The sequence below is a fragment of the Podarcis bocagei genome (assembly GCF_964188305.1).
Source record: "Podarcis bocagei genome assembly, chromosome: 15".
NCBI lineage: Eukaryota > Metazoa > Chordata > Lepidosauria > Squamata > Lacertidae > Podarcis > Podarcis bocagei.
Window position 1 is genome coordinate 38,911,096 of NC_138141.1, and position 24,612 is coordinate 38,935,707.

The 24,612-nt window shown below is 42.6% G+C and overlaps 1 protein-coding gene and 1 long non-coding RNA gene across 39 annotated transcripts in view; one reads left to right on the plus strand and one right to left on the minus strand.

Annotated features, from left to right (window-relative positions):
• MSI2 (musashi RNA binding protein 2) overlaps nucleotides 1–24,612 on the plus strand; it is a 430,429-nt gene that overhangs the window by 282,926 nt on the left and 122,891 nt on the right. The window contains exon 1 of one of the 38 annotated variants that reach the window (XM_081173083.1): nucleotides 7,935–7,955. The exons of the other annotated variants lie outside the window; for them this stretch is intronic. The gene's annotated coding sequence lies outside the window, so the exon portion shown is untranslated. Of the gene's footprint in view, nucleotides 1–7,934; nucleotides 7,956–24,612 lie in introns of those variants that run through there. 38 annotated transcript variants of the gene reach the window in all.
• On the minus strand, nucleotides 1,868–7,793 carry LOC308574935. Its single transcript, XR_014002647.1, has 4 exons — nucleotides 7,607–7,793; nucleotides 6,046–6,168; nucleotides 5,891–5,964; nucleotides 1,868–2,656 (listed from the first exon to the last, which is right to left on the minus strand). It is a non-coding gene; the product is annotated as an uncharacterized lncRNA (long non-coding RNA).

The following is a 24,612-nucleotide window of genomic DNA, read 5'->3' on the forward strand; positions in this document are numbered from 1 at the left end:
CTGGTCCTGTTGGAAGCAAACCCTCACTCTGTGACAAAAAGCCCTTTGAAAATGATCACAGGGGCCTTTAGTTTTGTCGGCTTTTGATATAGACATAACTTGGGGGGAGAACAGGGTGCTGCCTTTGTTCAGCAGAAAAAGCAGACACACATTGTTAGTTTTAAGCTTTGGCGATAGATTCTGTCTGCTACACAGACGGCAGGAACGTCTCTGATTTGATTGTATTTACATACATTCCAGTTCCAAACAGATTGTCGCCCCAACACAGATGCCTGAGCTTTCTGTTTGCTAGAGCAGAGGTATATATGCCGTTCTTTGCACTTGCTGACAGCTGCCGAAGAAAGCTGCCTTTTTTTTCAGTGTGCAACCAGTTGCTCTTCTTTTAATACCTACCGGGCTTTCCTGAAAGGCATCCGTTATCTGTTAAAGCCGCAGGAGATTTTTCTTTCCTTCTGACAATCTGACATGGGGGTTGTAAATGGGTGTTTCTGTAATTGGCATGTCTCCCTGTACTCCCCAGTTCTTAAAGATATATGTAAAACATGATTATCTTAATAGAACTTCTCATTTGCTGGTGTTCATGTTAAACCCAGACCTGTTTGCTTTGATATGCATTTAAGGAACTGATGTTATCCTCCTCTTGTTGCCTGTGGCCTTGAACATTAAAGCAGACGCATCAAATCTGATGCTATATGAGAGGCTCACTCCTTACTCCTTAACAGCTCAATTTTCCTTTGAAAATATGGATCAGAAGCAAACGTTGGTATGTTTGTGAGTTTGCTCTGGACGTGTGTGTGTGAGTGAAACATCTAAAGCTATGTTGTGTTGCTACTTGTGGTGTTCGTTGAGAAGCTATTTACATAGAATATATTCTACTTTTGTAAGTGGGTAAGATGAGGGTCTTCATTGATATTCACGTAATATTTTCTTGATGATGCCATGCCAAATCATTAAAATTATTGCATGTGCCAAGGCTCCCTTTGTGTGTTTGGTGCAGTAGGCCAGTGGCAACCAGAAGAGTTGTAAACAGAGCAGAAGCAACAGCGTCTAAACTTTCCCATCCCATTTTCTACCTTTCTAAAATAGAGGCAACATGGAGGGCCGGTCCCCACTCTTCTTGGCCTTCACATGCATGGTGCGGGTAATAAGCTTTCAGCCCAGCTGGTATTGGATGGAGATGTCAATTGTTTGAACTGGCACCTTCATGTGTGTGCATGGGGACATCAGTTCATATAGTTGGCACCTCCGTATCATCCTAACTGGGTCATGAGCCTGCCAGGTGCCGTTCTCCCCCCACTCCTTATGACTGGGCTAAGGAGCTTCTGAACCTGCCTAGTGTGTAAATGTCCCAGTCATTAGAAGCCCCAAATTCAAGGGGGAATACAGTATAATTAATAACTATGCACCAAAGCAAATGCTTTACCAATGCCCCAACCCCTTCCTCAATTTACATCTATACTGTGTAAGGGATACTGTTTTCTTTCTTTTTAAACTATAGATAACTCTGAACTTTCAGGAAATGGAAAATGAGTGGGGGATTTTGCTGTATGTACTGGCTGCCCACTCTTGACTGTACCATCTTATGCTTTACATTGAACTGGGCTTGGTGTGGTTCAGTGGATGAATGATATACAGGCATGCAATGCAGAGCAGATCCCACAGAGTTTTGTACAACAACCAGTAGAAAGCCCATAGCAAAGATCTGTTTTCAAGCTCAAAAAGTCCTAAACACAACCAATCATTTCTTTTATAGCTCCACAAAGTATTGGTCATTCATCTCCCTGATGCCTTACACTCGGATAAAACCTTTGACTGTACAGAGATTATCTTTTTCCCAGGTTAATGTTATATGCCAGTTTATCTTAAGTATTGGGCAGCTGCTGTCTGCCCAGCAATATAGTTGCTATGATTATGGAATGCTGCCTGAAGCGAAAGCCTGAAGGGGAAGAGTTATTACAGAATCAATGGAATTATTATAGCCCAAGGTCAGGTGTGTCATTTTTTTGCGCTTACTTCTCTTGACCACAGTCAGTGCTTTTATTATATCTGCTTTGTGGACTTCTGAGCTTCCAGCTCCTTCCAGCTCCCCTATAATGTCTGTCATGCAGAGTGAGTGGAAGGATCAAGAGTTTTCTCCCAAGCAAATCAGGGTTGAAAGGAACCTTGGCCTGTTTCCTGCCACAGTGCCCCTGTCTTTGGAACAACACCCAGTGCAACAAAACTCTTTATCCTATAAAAACATCTGGGCAATTAGACATTTTGTTTATTTAAAGCCCCAACTGGAATTGTGGCAGCCCCACTTCACAAGGCAGGCAGGCTAGGGCAGTCATTGATCTCACCTTGGAAGACAAGGCCTCTCGGGACACTGTAAAACCACATGCACCCTTCAAAGTGACCAAATGCTGCTGCTGGTAGCTGTGTTTTCTCTTTTCTCGGCATGATTAAAAAGACACATGAATATCTTTGTGATTAGAAGGACATATGATTTTCTCCTTCACTATCCACCCTGATTCTTCCCTCAATAACCAATCACTTAGGAGTCACCTTGAGCGCTGAGCCTCAGCTGTTGAGAAAATTCCCCCATGCGAAGTCAGTGCTGCAGACACGTCATTGCTCTTTTGCTCTGTCCTGCAGCTGTTGATCGCCTCAGTGGAGTCTGGTGATGAGAATTAAATAATTTCAGTGGCAAGAGCGGGGAGGGCTCTGAGTAGAGGCATTCTTTTCCGGCTTAGCTTTGGTAAATGGCCAATGCTGCATTTTATGCAACGTATCATTTCCCACCACCCCCTTGCCTGAAACCAGATGATGAGCCACCCCTAGAATAGTTGCTCCATGCTTTCTTTGCTTTCTTTCGCCAGATGCCGATGATTCCCAGGGAGGGAGGTGTGTCGCCTCCTAATTGATGGGCCTAAGTCAGATACATGGTAGTTTGGACTGGTAGGATTTGCAGCTTTATTCAGGTGCATCGGAGGCATTTCTAACAACCAGTGCAGCTTAGCTGCAATATCTGATAACTCTTGCTTAACTTTCTCAGTTACATCAGGCATGCAGCTATAGCCAAATGCTTGCCACGAAGTAGAAGCTTTATCAAAGTCTAAAATATGGGACTGGGTACAGATTTAACTTTCCTTAAAATATTGTGTTTCCTTTTAAAAAAAAGAGTGACTTTCTAGTGCTTCTGGGAGTACATTGTTAGCCAAAGTCACGTAGGGGGAGGGCTGAGAGTTCCAGTGGCTTCACTGCCCTGCAGATATAGTTCTTTACCCTACCCCAGACAGACAAATCTGGAATCAACAAGGCAAACTGATAATAACTAAGGAATAAGTTGTGCAAGATAGAACTTACTCAAATGTACGTGCGCAACTTTTGCAGAATTCAGCTCTCCTTGGTACAAGATTTTACTTGCCTGGATATTAATCTTTTTATTATTTTATTGATTTTTATGTACGGTAAAGACAGAAAAGAGCTTGCAGTTTTCTTGGTCTTTATATGAATGCACCTTCCTTGACATAACAGAAATTCATTTATATTAAAAAAAAATATTATTTTTTGCTGTAAGGAGATTGTCAGTATTGTTTTAACCTTTAAAGCCATTATTTATTTATTTAAATAGTTTTTACAGCACCCTTTAAGCTGAAAGTCACTAGTTATCATACAGCATAATAACTTAAAGCAATCCAGTGAGATGCATTAAGCATCATGAGCCTATAAATGTTTACATCTTCCATATCTCAGGAAGAATAAAAAGTGGTAGAGCATGTCAAAAGTCCAAGATAGCCTGTTTCTTCTTCTTCCTTTATGGGTAGTTTCCAGAGTTTGTCATACTCAAGAGTAGGCCCACTGAAAATAATGGACCTAACTAATTTGGGTCCATTAGTTGAATACAACTCAATGATTGTAAACTGCTTTGGGGCCTCTATATTGGAAAGTCTGCATGAAATACTGTCAGGGCTGCTTCCAGATCCTAGCTCACAGAGGATCACGCTAGCCAGCGTTCACTTTATAAAAGTCTTTATTGAGTTACAGTTTCCAATTTCAAACTGCCGCAGGCAGCCCTACGTCTTATCAGCTAGACCGGCGAAGCTCCGTCTGAGTCCCCGCCTCCTGTACACCAACTTAATAACCTCGCCTTACTCCACCTTTTCCGCCTTCCCCTCCTTCTCTGGGTCCCTCTGCCCCCCGTGGTCTCTTCCTTCCTGGACTCTTCTGACGCTGACCCCCCGGACCCTTCTGTCTCCTTGCGGCGGGCTTTAGGACCTGGCTCCCTTTCCGGGCTGCTTACTCTGCCGCCTTCCTGTGCATTTGAACTTGGCGCGCGCGCCCAACCTCCCACTTTCCGCTTGACCGTTCCTTCGCTCCCCGATGGGGGTGTGGCCACTCCTGACTCATGCCCTCCCCCCTGCGGCGAGCCGCCGGATCCCGATACCTGGCGCCCTTCCTCCCCACTGCGCTCTGTTGGGGACGTTGGCCCCGATTTCCAACTGCTGCTCTCTGAACCCCCTTTTGTCCCTTTTTCCTGGGGTGTCCCCTTGATCTCCCCCCTCGCTCTGGCCACTGGCGCTCCTTTCTGTGAATCTTCCGATTCACTGGAAAGACTCGGAGATCTCGGGTCATCGTCATCGCTCATCTTTCCTTCGGACTCCTCCCCCTCGCTCTCTGTTTCCTCCCTTGCCCTCGCCTCTGCTCCTGAACCCCTGACAAATACGTTTATCTATATTCCAATATTTATCAATATTACAAATATTTATTGTAATATTTATATGTTGCCTCCTTGTGCCAGGAAATAATCAATGTGGCATTTTAAAAAAGTACTGCTTTGTTTAGGGGTGGGGAGCTTGTGGTGTTTCTGGCACCCAGCTGCCGTCAGCCCCAGCCAACATTGCTAGTGGTCAGGGATGATGGGAGTTGGAGTCTAGCAGCATGCAGAGAGCCCACATGGTTCCCTATCCCTAGCTTAGTTATAACCCAGCAATTTAATGGTATTTCATTTGGATAATATTGCAGCCTGGGTAACAGAGAAACCTCATGATGAATTGGAGAACCCTTTTGCACAAGCAAGTTCCTTCCTTAGGATGGAAACAAATATGAGGACTAAGATGTGTTTCAGCTCTAATGCAGGCTAATTCATTTTGGCACTGTGCCAGGCAGGGTGATTAAATGTCCCGTGAAGTGCTACAATATCTTGATAATGTGCGTTCTTCGTTTGATTATGTAATCAATTATGTTGCACCTAATAAAATTTCAAATGAGTTACAAAAGCGGCAAGGAGATTGTGCCAGGTCGGGGTGCATTTGGAAGTTCTTGGCTAGTCTTCAAGCGGCAACGGAGTCTTTCTCTAGTCTTTCTCTACAAAGAAGCCACCCAGGGGGATGTGTCACCTGGTGAGGTGGGAGGAGTCTGGTCTGATTCCCTTCTGACTTCAGCTGTCATCAAAGCAGATGCTTACTGGTCCTGACTATCAGGAGAACTTTTGCACGTGCTTTATAAATACTTGGTTTTTATTTGTATAGTTAAATTGTTTAAAGAATGTGTATCTGCCTTTCTGGGACGCGGGTGGCGCTGTGGGTTAAACCACAGAACCTAGGGCTTGCTGATCAGAAGGTCGGCAGTTCGAATCCCCGTGACGGGGTGAGGTCCCGTTGCTCGGACCCTGCTCCTGCCAACCTAGGAGTTCAAAAGCACGTCAAAGTGCAAGTAGATAAATAGGTATCGCTCCAGCGGAAAGGTAAACGGTGTTTCCGTGCTCTGCTCTGGTTTGCTAGAAGTGGCTTAGTCATGCTGGCCACGTGACCCAGAAGCTGTACGCCGGCTCCCTCGGCCAATAAAGCGAGATGAGTGCTGCAACCCGAGAGTCGATCACAACTGGACCTAATGGTCAGGGGTCCCTTACCCTATACCTTTATCTGCCTTTCTGCTGTTACTTTCACATACCAGTAGTTTTTAAAGATTTGTCAGTATCTGTAACTGAAATGCAGAACCGTTATAACTCAAATTTGAACAAAAAATGCACAATTTTTGGGGGGTGGGGGAATGGCACAAAACTACCTGGAAGGAAGGAGGCTTCTGATAATTAAATGTTCCTGTTGTTATAGATCTGGGCATCTCTGTAGTTGCTACAAATCCAGCCTTCTATTTTCAGTCAGAAAAGCATGAAAACAAGGAGTGAGACTGAAGATGGAAAAAGGAAAACAGGGGAAGGAAGTGCTTATATATCATTTGGGCATATCAAGTTTTCAATGTGGCTTACAATAATGAAAATAACCATGATGAGAATAACATTAACTCCAAAGTAAAAACAAAACAAAACTAGCGGTTCTTGTTGTTTAGTCATTTAGTCGTGTCCGACTCTTCGTGACCCCATGGACCAGAGCACGCCAGGCACTCCTGTCTTCCACTGCCTCGCGGTTTGGTCAAACTCATGTTGGTAGCATCGAGAACACTGTCCAACCATTTCGTCCTCTGTCATCCCCTTCTCCTTGTGCCCTCCATCTTTCCCAACATCAGGGTCTTTTCCATGGAGTCTTCTCTTCTCATGAGGTGGCCAAAGTATTGGAGCCTCAGCTTCAGGATCTGTCCTTCCAGTGAGCACTCAGGGCTGATTTCCTTCAGAATGGAGAAGTTTGATCTTCTTGCAGTCCATGGGACTCTCAAGAGTCTCCTCCAGCACCATAATTCAAAAGCATCAATTCTTCGGTGATCAGCCTTCTTTATGGTCCAGCTCTCACTTCCATACATCACTACTGGGAAAACCATAGCTTTAACTATACGGACCTTTGTCGGCAAGGTGATGTCTCTGCTTTTTAAGATGCTGTCTAGGTTTCTCATTGCTTTTCTCCCAAGAAGCAGGCGTTTTTTTAATTTCGTGGCTGCTATCACCATCTGCAGTGATCATGGAACCCAAGAAAGTAAAATCTCTCACTGCCTCCATTTCTTCCCCTTCTATTTGCCAGGAGGTGATGCGACCAGTGGCCATGATCTTAGTTTTTTTGATGCTGAGCTTCAGACCATATTTTGCACTTTCCTCTTTCACCCTCATTAAAAGGTTCTTTAATTCCTCCTCACTTGCTGCCATCAAGGTATTCTGCCATGCGCTGGATTATGGAGAAAGCTAGAGACTTCCAGTAAAACATCTACTTCTGCTTCATTGGCTATGCAGAAGCATTTGACTGTGTCGACCACAGCAAACTATGGCAAGTTCTTAAAGAAATGGGAGTGCCTGATCACCTCGTCTGTCTCCTGAGAAATCTCTTATGTGGGACAAGAAGCTAAAGTTAGAACTGGATATGGAACAACTGATTAGTTCAAAAGTGGGAAAGGAGTACAACAAGGCTGTATGTTGTCTCCCTGCTTATTTAACTTATATGCAGAATTCATCATGCGAAAGCCTGGACTGGATGAATCCTAAGCCAGAATTAAGATTTCCAGAAGAAATATCAACAACCTCAGATATACACTTGACACAACTAGGGGAGAGGGGTCCAAATAAAGACAACACAACAGCTATGCACATATATTCAGATACAGTATAACATGGTACATAGCTTATCTGAGACCAAACAAAGCACACAGTGTCCCTCAGAAAACACCCTTCAGGCGGGGGAGGTACCTTGCAAGCAAATTCAGACCCTAATTCTTTGTACAGTTCTGTTTTACGGCCAGGTAGGAACAGCTACTAAGGAAGACAGTTTTTGGACGCAAGAACATAGGAAGTGCCCTCCCTGCTGGATCAGACCAAGGGCACATCTTGTCCAGCATTCTGTTCTCACAGTGGCCAGTCAGATCTCCATGGGAAACAGAACCTGAGCCCAACAGTGCTCTTCCCACCTGTGATACCAAGCAACTGGTATTTAGAGGCATACTGCCTCTGGCAGTGGAGGGAGAACATAATAATGGCTAGAGGAGAGGAAGAGCTAAATAGCCATTGGTTTCCACGAAGCCACGTCTAATATGTGTGTGTAAGTTTAGACCGATACAATGTGAACCTATATACCTGCCTTTATCATCTGTTCTGGCTGGAGGCAGTCCTCTGAGGTCTCCCTAGGGAGAGGGGTGCCCTTTTCTCCCATGAGATCTTCAACTGAAGCATCTGTGGCCCTCCGAATGTAGTTGGATTCCCAATATCCATTGGTTCCTCCCCGCTTGGCCATCGACCAGGGTTGGTAGGGCTGGAGAGCCACAGGTACCCTATTCCTGCTTTAACTGGAGAAAGTGAGAGTGGCTAGGACCCTCCTTAGTACTAACTTATGGTATCTCCCCATAAGTTAGTACTTATGGCTCAGGGAAAAAATGGAATTTCATTCATGTCCGTCGATAAGGGAAAGAGAGCACCTGACGGGTGGGCCAGCATTTCAGTTAGGAAGCATTTTTATTTCATTGCCCTTCTTATTTTTATTTGGAGCTTTGTGTTTCCTTGTAAGTAATTTTGAACAAATGAATTGTTCAAAGAGGCAGTTAATAACTATTAGCCAGAGGTTTGGTTAGATGGAATTTCTTTCTATTTTCAATTGCTTTGGCATTGCAAGGTGAATGTGGATAATTAGGTTTGCTACTCGGGAGTTGTTTGAATCAAATCAGACATGTTTATTTTTTAACTGGATTCCAGCTTTTATGATGTTTGTTTCTCTTTGCCTGTTTAAATTAATAAGAGTGGACACAATCCGCTGAAATCTTTCCCTTCGTATGACTCGTGGAAATGAATGGGCGCCATCTTCTGTTCAATACATCTTTTAGTAGGAGAACTTCCCAGTGGACTGTGCCTTTAGGAATAATTTTCTCCCCTAATTACTGTGTTTGACAGAGTGGATATTGGCTGCCGTGTACTGATAACCTTGAATCTACTGAGACTCGTTATGCATCGCTATTATGCATAATATTTCTAATTCTCATTTTTGTACAAGTTGGGCCTTTAGGATCCCAAACTGTTCTCTGAGGTGCTATTTGGCTCTCACATGCTACTGCCAGGCCTATTTTGGAAGTGAAGAGCTGCAGTTGAGGAAGGTCTCCTCTGGCAGCCCGTTGATGGCGTTCCCATAGACAAGGAGCCAATTTTGAAATAAGTGGATCCCACAGACAAGCTGTTGTCATTTTCCCCTGCTTTTGTTTCATTTTTAAAACGTTGCTATCAACCAGTTGGAATATGGGCTGTGAGTATCGCAGGGAGTAATCTAATTAGTATGAAGTCAATTCACTCGCTCCTTTTGTGTCTCGTGATTAAATAAGTGGGAAAATGGCTTGAAAATTAGGTGCTAGAACGACCCAATTACATTTCTGTAGCTTTTTGTATTCAATTTCATAAACAATTTTGCTCTTCACTGGTTAATCAGTGAATGTCTTTTTTCAGTTTGAAAAGCACTTTTGAAATTATAATGCAATTAAATTGTGTGTGGATGTTCTGGCATAGTGAATGTGAAAGCTCTGGGCCTGGCAGGCCGCCATATTGTACCTTGACAGTTATGAGTTCCCAAGCTTGGCAGCTTGTGTGTGTCATCCATAATATTGGCCATGCTGGACTACTGTGTAAAGTACAGCTGCTTCGACCAGTTGTCATCCAAGAATGCCATATTCAGTCCCCTGTCTCTACATGCCACTTTTCTTGTGACCATGTATGCGTTGTGCTAACATGGCTTCCAACACTTGTCGGATGAAAAACAGGTACACTTGTTTCATGATTCATGAACCTCTCGGACAAGTCCCAAACAGGAAAAAAAACCATACAGGTGTACATGCTTGTATTCACCTAAAGACTGTTTTGCACATTGTGCACAGCCAACCCCAGTTTACCACTGTCTATACATTCAACAGCAAGTTGCAGTTCTCCAACAGTTCTCCAACAGGTCCACCTGAATGTGAGGTAGCCAGATCTGTGCACTATTATTTTGTAGGCATACACCTAAGATGTGTTAAATGTTTACCTGTGCATGAAGCAAACCAGTCAAGTAACTAATGACACGACTGTGTTAAGGGAACTGCAGTTTATTGTAATGCGGAAACAAGTAAGCCACTTTCATAAGTACCAGCATCTTGCACACCTTCTTAAACTATCTTCAAAATGTGTTTATTCTTCTTGAAAGTACTTTTTCTCCTACCAACTGCAACTCTTTCCCTTGTATAAGCCTAGCTCCTCAAAGACTTTAAAATTCAAAAGAAAGACACTAGCAAAGATATCATGCCAGGTGGCAAAGCTGGAACACTGGAAAAGATACTTCCGTATTAGGTATGCTTTGGGTGCACATGGGAAACTGGAGCAAATAATTAGAAATTAAGCTCCCCTTTTTGCAGAATGAATACATTTGTGAGCATATTATCTACATATTTTAAACAATAAGGACATTGTTGTGCAACACCAGCATTACCCAGCAATATTCTCCCAAAATGCCAAATCCACTCTATGGCTAGATTTGCACATACTTTTTGTTTGGGCAAATTTTGCCTGGATTCTGGCCATGCCACCTGATGCCAGTGTGGCCCGTTAGCTGGCCAAGATTTTAATCTTTCTTTCTTTCTTTCTTTCTTTCTTTCTTTCTTTCTTTCTTTCTTTCTTTCTTTCTTTAGCTCCTTTAGAATCAGCGTCATCCGGCAGAATGTGTGGATAGTATTGTGCCCAATCATAAACGAGCCTGTGAGGGAAGTTACAACTAGGATTGGCATCTAAGTGAAGGAGCAATATCCATTGATATAGGGTGGTTCTCAACTTACAGTTCAATTGCCAAAGAAGCTCCATCTTTCGAAGCTTAGGTTATTTCATCCTCTGGGATGGAAGTGAGAGCTGCCCAATGGAAAAATCCAGGATTTTAGCATTCTTGTGGTTGGGCAGCAAAAATCATCGCTGATGCACTTTCTTACCGAGGTCTCATTTCACAAGAGAAACATTTTTTCTTTTAACGAATACATTTTAAAGTACTATGCTAATGCAGCCCATTATCCACAGTTGTAAGTGGCGGCTGGGGGGGGGGCAGGTTCGTGGCAATGGCTCTGTGTGTGTGTGTTGAAGAGCAGTAGAGGTTTATGACTGTCTTGTAATGTAATCCACTGTTAATATTCCTGAACAGAATGGGACGATGGGAGACAGTTTAGATTTCCCTTCAGCAGCATCCAGTCTAGTTACATTTCTCTCTGCAACCCTCTCCCAGCGAAAACAAAGCACTTGAAGCCTTGTGCTCCATTGACTCGTGTGCAGACAAGTTGCATTTTTAAAAGCTTAAGAATGAAATAGATACGTTTCATACAAAATAAGAGTAAAATTTACCTAATTAGCAGAGAGAGAGAGAGAGAGAGAGAGAGAGAGAGAGAGAGAGAGAGAGAGAGAGCGCGAGCGCAGGAGCAGAATGCAATTTAGGCTGCATCAAGGTAGAGAACTTGAACGTGGCAGCATGTCTGCCATCCCCCCACATTCCCTGAATATGCCCAGTCTGTCTTTTTGGCTGTTGGTTGGTTTCTGCTCAGTTCCTTTCTGTGCATGGGGTACAGGTAACTCGCCAGTGACCTGTTTGGCTGGAGTGCCACAGTGTGGGGGTCTCTGTAGAGTTTTGTTTTACAGTGGTGCCTCGCAAGACGAAAATAATCCGTTCCGCGAGTCTCTTCGTCTAGCGGTTTTTTCGTCTTGTGAAGCAACCCTATTAGCGGATTAGCATGTTTAGCGGCTTAGCGGCTATTAAAGGCTTAGCGGCTTAGCGGCTAAAAGGCTATTAGCGGCTTAGCGGCTTAGAAAAGGGGGGGAAGCGGGGGGAAATCGGAACACTCGCAAGACGTTTTCGTCTTGCAAAGCAAGCCCATAGGGAAATTCGTCTTGCAAAGCAGCTCAAAAACGGAAAACCCTTTCGTCTAGCGGGTTTTCCGTCTTGCGAGGCATTCGTCTTGCGGGGCACCACTGTATATGTTTTGGTTCGCACCATACTTAGTGAGCTGATTTAAAGTGTTAATTAATCTAAGGGTTAAAATAGATAAATGAGTATATTCTGTCTCTCTGTCTCTGTCTTGCTCTCTCTCTTTGCAACTCGTGTTTTCAGTGGAGCTATCTGTACCTTGTGTTTTGGAAAGGGATTATCGTGAGGTGGGGAGAGCTGAATCTTAATATTTCTCTACTGCTCAGCAAAAAAAAACCCTGCTTTACGGCATGTCAGATATATAAAACTATATCCTTGCAAATGCACAGTATAGTCCGCTAACGCTCAGTTATGATTGTCACTTCTGCAGTTTGATAGTTCATTACTCACAATTTGTGATCGTACGTAAGTTATGCCCACTGCAAGTGATGCTTCTTTTCTAGGTCACCATCTTATTACTGTCTTTCAGCATGAAAATCTATTCAGATTTTGCTGGCCATAAAGCCAGTCTGACCAAGAATACGTCTCAGCAGGCTTTATACAAAGGACAGTCATGCACATTATGGACCTGATCTACATGAGTGTAACCTTTCCTCCATTGCTGTATCTCCCAAATTCCACTGCAGCATCCATTGGTTGGAGATGAAGAGCACAAAACCCTTTCTGCAAGTTGCAAGATTTCATATCTTAAAGACAGTAAGGTCGACTAGATGACCGATTAATAAAAATGAGTGATCTTAGCTACATAGCTATTTGCCATGTTGTCATGCCACCTGGTATGCAGCAGCAGTCTGACCTTCAGAGTTGCCTTGCCTTGTAGTAAACATTTGGTTAGTAAAATTCTTAAGTGAAGCTACAGCTGTCTCAAGACCAAGGTCGGCCCAATATGTTTTGGGGCCTGAGGCGAACCACAAACTGGAATCTCCTTCCTCACCAGGGAGGAAGTGATGAGTGAAGATCTACAACAGGAACAAGGGTTGTGGTGGGGAAATAAAGATCTAAATTGGGATCTGCTGCCTCTTTGCATCCTCATGGGTACGCTGGCCCTGGCTCAAGATCTAATGAGTTTGTATTAACCAGGAATCACAGGTTTCTTGCTCTCTTGCTCTTTGTGTTTGTGTGTGTGTGTGTGTGTGTGTGTGTGTGAGAGAGAGAGAGAGAGAGAGAGAGCGCAAACCTTGAAATGAAGCACAGGCAGTTTTTGCAATAAAATTATATGAATATTGGTCAGTCTAACAACATCATTATTTCAAGAAACAAGATTTAAATGAATTGTTCCCAAGATGGTAAATGTGTTCTGGATTGGTAGTGTTTAAGAAAGGAAGCATTAGAAATGCAGACATTGAAATAAAATTTATATTTAAATAATAGTTTCTGATAAAATAGTATTTAATTAAGTTTTTTAAAATACATTTTCTTGCTTTTTAAAAAATTGTCAGCTTATTGTGGAAATGGGATAGAATTGACTATGTGAAATTAACATGAACCGGAAATACACTAATGTATTCATCCCTATTAAACACAGACTATACTCTAAAGTCTTTCCTCCTGCTGCTATCCAGAAACCACACAGGCAACCAAGCCCATGTGCCTGCTGGACTGCAGCTCTTGTCAAAGAGTTAATAAATTTAATTTATTCTTTGAATGATTCACAGTACAATCATATACATGTGTACTCGGTGGGAAGCCTAATTGAAATCAATGTAGATGAGTCTCAAATAAGTGAGTTATGATCCAGGGGTTGAAGCAATTCCTGCATCTGGAAAAGCCTTTTTATTTTGAGGAAGGGGGAAGGCAAGCAACAGTGGGCAGGGGAGAGATGTATAAAATTATGCACAGTGTGGAGGAAGTGAATAGACACGAGGTTTTTCTTTCCTCTCTCTTAATACGAGATTTTTTTTTTTAATCATTAAAATTTTTTATTATAAACCAACATCTAAAAACACATATACATTATTAATAAAACAAAACAAAGAAAAATAAGAATAATAAGAGAATTCAAAAATCAATATACAATCTTTTGCGTCATTTGACTTCCCACCACCACGACGTGACCTCTATCTCAACAATATGTACAGCAGTATCTTTTGCTAATCGTCGTATTCTACCTCACGGTTTTTATATTATACCTACTGTGATTTTGGTGTTTCCTAATATCGTCTCCATGTATGAAAAGAATTTATTCCAGTCATTAATAAATTTAGTATTTTTCTGATGCCTAATCTTCTGCGTCATTATTGCTAAGTCAATATATTCAATTAGCTTGGTTTGCCAGTCCCTAATTGTTGGGATGTTGGGTTTTTTCCAATTCTGCGCTAGCAGTATCCTAGCGGCTACTGTTGCATACTGGAATAGGGTTTGGTCGTCTTTATTGATCTCACTCCCCGCCATTCCCAAAAGGAATGCCTCGGGGTTTTTTGGAAAGGTATACTTTAGAATCTTTTTTAATTCATCATAGACGGAGCCCCAGAACTTCTTTACTTCATCGCAGGACCACCACATATGGAAGAAATCTCCCTCCTTCTTTTTACATTTCCAACAGGTCTTATCTCCGGTTTTATACATTTTGGCTAATTTTGTTGGGGTGATGTACCAACGGTACATCATCTTTTCCATGTTTTCTCGGAGGCCGACACACGCTGAGAATTTCATCTCCTTAATCCATAGTTTTTTCCATTTTTCATAATCTAGGGGGTGTCCTAAGTCTATGGCCCACTTGATCATAACCTCTTTGACTTCCTCATCCATAGTATCCCAATCTAGTAGTTGGTTATACATTTTGGTTAGGAGTTTAGACTTCCCTTCTATTATTTCTAACTGGAATTTGGACTTGTTTTTACTCATTCCGGCTTTTTTATGTTCATTCCATAAGGAATTAATTTGGTGGAATTGTATCCACCCCGTTAGTTTGTCTTTTAACTCTTCGTAGGGTCTAATTTCCCATCCTTTCTCAGATCTTTTCAAAAGATCAGCGTATGTCCACCTTTTACCTTCCATATTCAATTTCTTAATTACTAGAATGTCTATGGGTGACAGCCACAATGGGGTGTCTTTTTCTACCAAGTTCTTACATCTATTCCACACCTCTAACAACGCCCCTCTTATGATGTGATTGGAAAAGCCTTTATGCACTCTCCCCTTATCTTGCCATAGGTATGCATGCCACCCAAACCTAGCATTAAAACCCTCCAAGTCCAGCAAGTCGGTATTATCCAAAACTATCCATTCCTTGACCCAGCATAGACACGAGGCCTCATAATATAGTTGCAAATTCGGGACCGCAAACCCACCTCTATCTCTTCTATCAGTGAGCAACTTGTATTTAATTCTGGCCCTTTTGCCCTGCCAGATAAATCTGGAGAGGGTCCTCTGCCAGTCCTTGAACATTGTTGTGCCCCTGATTACTGGGATGTTTTGAAATAAGAATATCATTTTTGGGAGGATGTTCATCTTGATGGCAGCCATTCTCCCCTCCCATGAGAGGTGTAATCTACTCCAACTGTCTAGATCTCTTTTGCATTCTCTCCACGTTTTGTTGTAATTATCCTCCACCAAATTTATATTTTTAGTTGAAACCCAAATACCCAAATACTTAACCTTTTTTGATATCTTTATCCCGGATTCTAATTCGATTTTATTTTTTGATTGTTCGTCTAAGTTCTTTACCAACATTTTTGTTTTTATTTTGTTCAGTTTGAACCCAGATAACCTCCCAAATTCCTCCATTAAGTCGATAACTGTATTTATCCTTTCTAGAGGTTCTTCTATTGATATTACTAGATCGTCGGCATAAGCCTTTACTTTATATTCTTTTTTGCCTCTCTTAATACGAGATTTAGGTCAGTCAACAGTAGGTACTTATTCCCGTAGTGTATAGCTAAACTATGAACTCCACTACCATAAGATGAAGTCAAAATAAAAAAATTCCTTCCAGTAGCACCTTAAAGACCAACTAAGTTAGTTCTTGGTATGAGCTTTCGTGTGCATGCACACTTCTTCAGATACCAATGTACACGAAAGCTCATACCAAGAACTAACTTAGTTGGTCTTTAAGGTGCTACTGGAAGGAATTTTTTTATTTTGACTATGGCAGACCAACACGGCTACCTATCTACTATAAGATGAAGTGATGGCCACCAAACTGGTTGACTTTAAGAGCAGACCAGTCATGACAGCTATATTACCTCCAGCCCCAGAGGCAATATGCACTGGGTGCCAGTTGCTGGGGAATATGAGCATGGGGGTGCTGTTACACTCAGGTCCTTCTGGCAGGCTTCCCTTAGGCATCTAGATGGCCACTGTGAGAATAGGGTGCTGGCCTTTGATCTAAATCAGCAGCCAGACTCTTATAGAACTGTGTCTCATGAATCATCTTCATGGTGGAATAGCTGTGCCAGGCCATTCCTGCAGCAGCTGGTGAGTTTTTTCTCCCACTCCCCTCCAAGCTTTTGTGAATTGCAGTCATTTACATCGGGAACAAAAGTGTAAAAGCGCCATCATTAAAGGTGAAGAAAGTGGTTATAGAAATAATGACTTGCTTGGCAGCTTTTAACAAGTCAGCTAATAGAATTGGGTGCCCTTGGCTTAGGACTCTAACCTTCTTTAAGTGATCATTACCGGACTAATAAAGACCCCTGGAACAGGCCGTTACAACTTAATTGAGACATAGAGTCCTGTTGGGCGTGTGCTGTGCCTCCATCTTTCAAGAGGCAGTATCTGTCGCCAATTGGTACCTTACGAGAAATGGGGAGCAGCTTTAATAAGCAATTGGCACATCTGCTCCATCTTGTGCCAGATTAGCTCATGGTGGCTGTACATGTCATTTTGCCTTTAGCTCTTGGCTGCTTGTTGGTTGTGTTTTGATCTGAGGCAAAGCTGTGATCTGTCAGGGCAGGGGGTTGATGGGAGGGGAAGGGGGTGCCATTTTCTAGCTTGTTGCATTAATATGTCTCTCTGTCACATATATTTTTGGCAATTGATTCAACAAAGAAAAGGACAAGACTCCTGGGAGGGTGGCCTTGACCTAGAGACTTTTTGCCTTAGCACTTACCGTATTTTTCGCTCCATGGGACGCACCTGACCAAAAGACGCACCAAGTTTTTAGAGCAGGAAAATAAGAAGAAGAAAAAATCCAACTCAAATGTTGTACTAAACTATTTAAAACAGCAAAGTGGGTGGCTCCTGTCCACTTTGCTGCTTTAAAGCGAGCCACAATATATAATGAAGAGAATGGAAAAAGGACAGACATTCCATTATAATGTAGCTGTTTTCATCATCACTGGGAAGTCAGTATTGGCAGCAGTCACAAAAATTAAAATTTGAGCATTTTACTGTTATTAATCAAGAATATTAATAGTCAGGGAGAGAAACCAGGGCTGTGCAAATGAGAAGTGCTTGGAGTATGGAGGAACAGCAAAGAGATCAAATGATTGTGCTCCAGTTCCTAAATCTCTGAAGTTTTCTCAAAACAGGCATGGTTGTTTTGAAAGGAAGATTCAAAATGGAGTGACTGAGCAAAGAACAGAGGAGGAAAAGAGGGCAGATAAATAGCTTCCATTCAATAACAAGAGAACACAATGTTTTTAGTTTGGTATAGGTGGACTGTACTTGTAAGAATTTGTATAATGAATTATAGATTTGGAGTGGAATATCAGTGCCTCTTTTCAGCAATAAAGATTAGCTGCTAGAAACATGGTCCACACACAAACACACAGGATGTCTGGTTATAGTTGCAGTTACAGATAGGTAGCCGTGTTGGTCTGCCATAGTCAAAATAAAAAAATTCCTTCCAGTAGCACCTTAAAGACCAACTAAGTTAGTTCTTGGTATGAGCTTTCATGTGGTATCTGAAGAAGTGTGCATGCACACGAAAGCTCATACCAAGAACTAACTTAGTTGGTCTTTAAGGTGCTACTGGAAGGAATTTTTTTATTTTGGTTATAGTTGTTTAGTTTAAACTGTTACTGAGCCAGATGCCTGCTCGGTTTTAGCTGAGCTCACTAATACTGAATTGTGGAAATGCTTTGCATGTATTTATGACTATTTCTGCAAAACTGCTACCTGAAGAAATCCCCAAACTTAATATTTTTAAACTTCAAATGGAGCTCAGAATCCGGTTAGGCAATCCTTTGCAGTTGAATTAGGAGGCACTGAGAGAAAGCAATTTGCTGCTCCCCACCCCCCTCCACCCCAGTATCACACAGCCTTCCCTCTGCTTGCAAACCTTGTCGGAGCTTCAGGGGGAATGCAAACACTATAGGCAGAGCAGTGTGGCTCCCCCCCCCCAAAGAGCACCCCAGGAGCGCAGGGCAAAGACGCACAGCCTTCCCTCTGCTTGCAAACCTTGTCGGGGCTTCAAGGGAAAGCAAAGGCTGTAGGCAGAGCAGTGTAGCTCCTCCCCCCCCACCCCCAGGATCACACAGCCTTCCCTCTGCTTGCAAACCTTGTCGGAGCTTCAGGGGGAATGCAAAAGCTATAGGCAGAGCAGTGTGGCTCCCCCCCCCCAAAGAGCACCCCAGGAGCGCAGGGCAAAGACGCACAGCCTTCCCTCTGCTTGCAAACCTTGTCGGTGCTTCAGGGGAAAGCAAAGGCTGTAGGCAGAGCAGTGTAGCTCCTCCCCCCTCCACCCCAGGATCACACAGCCTTCCCTCTGCTTGCAAACCTTGTCGGGGCTTCAAGGGAAAGCAAAAGCTGCCGGCAGAGCCGCTTGGCTCCTCCCCCCCACCCCCACAGAGCAGCCCAGGAGCGCACAGCCTTCCCGCTGCTTGCAAACGTTGCCGGGGCTTCAGGGGAAAACGGAGGATGCCGGCAGAGCACCGTGGCTCCTCCCCCACCCCACCAAAGAGCACCCCAGCAGCGCAGGGCAACAGCGATTTGGCTCCAGGGACCACACATTCGCTCCATAAGACGCACAGGCATTTTCCCTTCCTTTTTAGGAGGAAAAAAGTGCGTCCAATGGTGCGAAAAATACGGTAAGTATGAGTTCATTTTGAGTGGGACTATATTACGACCTCAGCATACCCGAGACCAACACATTCATATCTCATTTCCTTCTCTGATGGCGCTCCCTTGAATTTGCACCAAGAGAGACACTTTAAGTCGCTGCTCTATAATTGTTGAACACCCTTCCTTCCCATCTTCCATAAGACTTGCTTTTTTCTCTTTTGCACTTTGGTTTGTGGGGCAGGGGTCCCAAGACAAAGATTTATGTACTGGGTTTTTGTTATACCTTAAAATGAGAGGTGGAAACTTTAATTATTAAGCCAGCATCTTCTGTTTTGTTACTTTCCTATGCTCTTTTTGACTGAGCTCTACAGCTTCAGAGCCTCACTTTCTGTCTAAGATGGAAATTTGCAACAACCCATCAGATGGGAAATATGCTGAATTGCATTATATTGATTGCTTTCTCCATTAGGTACCTTAAAGAAGAGCCTAACTCATGATTGATAGATGTTGTGAGTGAACCTAAAAGTATGTGCATTGTCCCTTCATTTCACAGTTTGGTTCCAGCAGAAATTTGACTTCAAAATCTGATCTGGGATATTTTTTTTAAAAAGGAAAGAAAAGAAAAATATTTCCAGGTGGGCTCTAAATATAAGGCAATATGCCCCCCCTTGCCCACTTCCTTTCTCTTTCTTTGGCATGCCAGTTTTCTAGGTAAAGAAAATAAGTTTAATATTCCCTGGCTCCCAGTACATTTCTTGAGTGCAATTCAAAGTGCTGGTTCTGACCTTGAAAGCCCTTAAAGGACTGCCTACTCCCACATGAACCTTCCTCTGAGATCATCCACAGAGGACCTTCTCTGTGTGTCACCTGCCTCCAAGTGTGTCAAGAGGGTGTTTACTGGAGAGGGCCTTGTGTGTAGGGGCAACCCAACTGTGGAACTCTCCTTCGAATGGAGATGGGCAATTAAATGAATAAATGATCTCCCACCTGCAGTCTGAAGCAGGCACAGCCCTGAGATTGACTATACCAGTGAATACTAGGCCTAAGCGTAAACCCACCTTAGGGTGCTCCAGATTGATATTCCTTTCATGTGATGGTTCTGAGGCATTTGGAGCTGGAGTTATGAAAGCAACGGGAGATTGAGGAGATAGGGGTTCATGAGGAAAAGGGCCCCTTGATGGTTATTGCTGAGGATCAACCAGTGGGTCACAGCTCTGATATTTAACTTGGATACATTCTCCATCACTTGCAACCAGAATGTTCCTCCCTTGGTGGCGGCAGGCCTCTGTAATAGAACACATGCCAGTTAGTTTGCTGTGTAAACCTAAGCTGCTTACCACTCTCGAATAATAATATGTCCACCAGCTACAAATACACCTAACAGTTACCTTACCCAGTCCACACTTTACCAGCTTCCTTGCAACAATATCATAGGGGACTTTGTCAAAAGCCTTACTGAAATCAAGATACACTACACCCACAGCATTCTCCTGATTCACTATCAAGGATCCCCTTTCTTTACGAGCCCATCTCTCCTCAATTTCCCATTGCTTTCTTAACTCTCAGCTCCAACTGCCTCAGAACCATCACATGAAAGGAATACCAATCCAGGAACTCTATCAAAAAGAAAGAAAGAAATGAGATTCATAGAACTGTAGCGTTCTACACTCAGTCCCCCATCCAATTTGAAACCATACCAAACCCTTAGCTTTGCAAATGTGGTAGCAGTTTTATTGCTGCACCACTACTAGGTTGTAGTAGAATAATAGAATCTTAGAGTTGGAAGGGATCCCAAGGCTCACTTAGTCCAACCCCTGCAATTCAGGAATCTCGGCTAAAGTATCCATGACAGATGGCCATCCAACCTCTGTTTAAAAAACTCCTAAGGAAGAAGAGTCCACCACCTCTTGTGGCAGTCTGTTCCACTGCTGAACAGCTCTTACTGTCAGAAAGTTTCCCTCCCAAATGTTTCATCGGAATCTCCTTTCTTGCAACTTGAAGCCATTGGTTCAAGTCCTACCCTCCAGAACAGGAGAAAACCAGTGTAGCCTTTTAGACCTTTCCCATTGGTACAGTGGAACCTCGGTTTTCAAATGTCTTAGAAGTCAAATATTTTGGTTTTCGAACACTGAAAACCTGGAAGTAACTGCTTCAGTTTTCAAACCCTTTTCGGAAGCTGAACATGCCACATGGCTTCCAGAAGTAAATGCTTCGGTTTTTGAACATTTTGGAAGTTGAATAGTCTTCCAGAACAGATTACATTTGAAAACCAAGGTACCACTGTAATTACCTGGGTCTTCTTCCCCCACTCCTTTTGAAGATGGGGACAACATTTGCCCACCTCCAATCTATTTTGCTTCTCAGGAATTGTTTAAAAGCTTTTTCACACCAGCACTGGGATCCAGGGAAAAGTTGCCTCCATTTCTTAAATATTTTCCGCCTTCTACGGCTTTGAACATATGCCCCCTCCATTTATTTTTATTATTTTGTCTGGTTGGGGAAAATGAGCATTTCCACCCCTTTTATCTGAGAGATGTTCTGGGTTAAGACCCTGAGTTATGCTGAGCCACGAGCATTAAAAGCATGCCAGATCAAGCGCAAGCATTTCTGATGGAGTAGCTTGGGCTCCCCCCCCTTCCTTTAGACACTTTCCCCTCTAAATGTAACATAATCTAATAGGCTTACAGTTGTTCTGCGCAAATCTCTGTAGCAAATGAAAAAGCTTAAGAGAAGCATGAAATGGCCTTGATTGTTCTAAGAGGGACACTTTAAAGCCCTGGGATAAAGTGTAAATCATCCATCCTTTGGTTACAGAAAGTCTCGGTTCAGGGTTTATTTTTTCCACTGAAAAGAAGAAAATAGCTTCATAGGTCTCTCCCTTGCATTGCCGCTGAAAGAGTAATGCATTTCATTTCTCTCCAAGTGTCACTCGGGATGTTAATATGCCAAAAAGGTATATGGATAGGTAGGCTGGGACTTGTTTTGAACAGCAGAACCTGCTGCTGCTTATGGGGCTTGTTGTTTATCCAAGTAAACTAACCCTGTGGCCCAGGTGGAGCCTCTGCAAGACACTTACGAGTTGCTGACATTCTCTGGTGGGTCTTCTGTGCCTTCAACAGTTGTGTGCCAAGTAAAAAAATAATCCAGCCAGGTTCAGGTTTTCCCAGCACTGAAATATATTGATTGGGAAAGATTCATCTGTCGCTTTGATGTCTCACACAGAACTGCTAAAGGCAAAGGTGCCCAGCCAGAAAACATGTGCTGCAAGTCCCTCATGTTTACAAAGGCTGCATTTGTACTAACACTAAGCCATGGTTTGTTTGATTAGATGAGTAAAATAATTACTGTTTGTTTTGCCTAATATTGGTATTATTTTCTAATTAGTAGACATTTATGGTGGAGCACTGAGGCAAACTAGAGTTAATCCAGAATGCTATGTTTGGATGAGAAACCAGTTAACAGAAGCAGAGGTTAAGGTTCATAAGTCAACCTTAACCAGAATTTCAGTTTCTGGTTTGTAGGCCACAAACTAACCATATTTACTTGAGTTGGTAGGTTCAGATGTACAAACAAACCATAGTTAAGCTAAAGAAACCATGGCTTAGTGTTATTTGTGAAACAGATCATGGTATAAATCTCTAATGTCACTCATGCCCAGCTTCAGAGAGAAAGCTGAGACACCCCCACCCCTACCCCAAAAAAACATACCAGCCTGGCCGGGACCAACTTCCATTTGATTCCTCACCTCTCAGGACTGTCTTCATCAGCAGCCATTTTCCTGGCTATATCTGAAAGGGAAGTGAGACAGAGAAGGCTCCCTTCCTGAAGTCTAGACACAACCAATTGCCATTTGGCTTTTCCATTCCCAGAACTATCTCCTGCAATTCAGTTAATGCAATTCAATTCCTAATGAAAGACCTTGTGCCCACAAGAGATTCTCACACCAAAGAAATAAAAGAAAGATTGGTTTATTACATGAAATTAAAGTGACAGAACAGATAAAAGTTGCTTCAGGCAGCAAAATTACAATTTAAGCAAGCAGCAAATCCTACAGTACATATACACCTTGATCTAAAGACTGAAAGAACCTCTAACTATTCTCAAAAGCCTACAGAAAGTGCGCATGACAATTTTGCCACAAAACCCATGCTAATAGTGATGCAAAAAAAGAAAAGGGGAAAGGCATATGTGTCCTGAAGCAAAGCATGGTGTGCCAGGCTGGTCCCTGAGAGCATAGGGTGAAAAGGGGCTTTCTTGAAGCTTTGAAAGCCAGCCAGCCATTGAAAATGTTGGGTTTAGGTAAAGATTTGAGTCAGTACATTTTAATGGAGAAGGGAGGGGACACTGAGATGAGCAATTCTTATAAAGTGAATGAATATAATTCTGGTGACCAATGACTAAACTGCTGCTTCTTGATTGTTTCCTGTCTTAAAGTTATCTTACTATTTGTCTGTGCGGCAACCATTCTTTATCAGGAGTTGTTCAATAGATTTTGCTGGTAACTATATTGCATGTGTCCTGATCTTTACACAAAGCATTAGGAGCTCAGGGTGTTTCCTCTGTGCCTTCCAGGACACGTTAGAGTTAAGACTCAAGTTCATAATGAGGATCTCTTTTCATATTAAGCTATGCCAAACTTTACTCATGCCATGATCTACAGTAATAAACCATAGAAAAAATTCAGAATGCCACACTTCTATTCACAGTTGGTGCCTCAGTTGTGCTTATTTTTCTCCTCCTTTCCTTTATTCCATTTTGCATTGCAATCCTAAACATGTCTACTCAGAAGTAAGCCCTATCTAATTCACTGGCATTTACTCCAAGATAAGTGGGGTTAGGATTTAAGCCTTAAACACTATTATAAAATATGAGTTGCCTTATTTTGGCATAAAGGCAGTATATAAGCATAGTAAATAAATGTTCTTTGCTCTTCCTTAATTGTTACAAGGTTGACAAGGCTGATATTAGACATTTACTGGGTAACCCTGGGATGGACAAAAGCCTTCTCCTGCTACTGTCCAAACTTTGGCTGTATTATAGTCTTTCTTCTTTCCTCACTTTCTGGACTGGTCATTTTGGAGTTTTCTTTTGAGGAAGAAACTTTCACTTCCTTGGATTGGGAGCTTTTGCAGACAACATAGACCTGTTTCTTTGTAATCTCTCTTTTATATCATTGTGTGGATAATCTTACGTTTTCAGTTTCTGAATATGGTTTGTGCTTCCCGGTTTCCACCTTTTAATTGGTGGTGGTTTAGTTTAAAATTGGGAAAAGGTCCGATGAGCAGTTGAACCAGAGCCCTCACAGCCTTCTCTCGCATCAAGGAGATATTATGGGATAGAAAAGGTGTGTTTCTGTGGAGCCTCAGCTGCCCTTCACTTTGAATTGCTATCTTTAAGCCATTCACTTAGAACTCTGTATATTGCTGTTTTACCTCTACTGGGCCCATTTTGAACATCTTAATAGCTCAGTGTGCTAGTCAGGAGGTCATGCGCCAATGAGATTAAAGCATGGATTGGATGGTGCCCTACCCTTTGTTTTCAATATTAGGTTTCAGAAGCCAGGTTACGATAGCCGAAAGTCATTAGAAATGTGTTTGTGAGTATCCCCCTGATAAGCCCTTCTTTTCAACCAAAGAACATTTCCCATTTAGACTGAAAGTGAAGTGTCATCTACTTGCAGTATTGTTAATCTGTTATTAAGCCACTAAAAAAAACCCACCCTAGCCCGGGTGCTTCATTGCCTCTTTGCTTAGCCGTGAATAGAATTATGCATCATGAATAAAAAGTGCTGTCAACATACATCGCTTTCAAAACACTCAAGCATATGGTATGTGATTATCTGTAT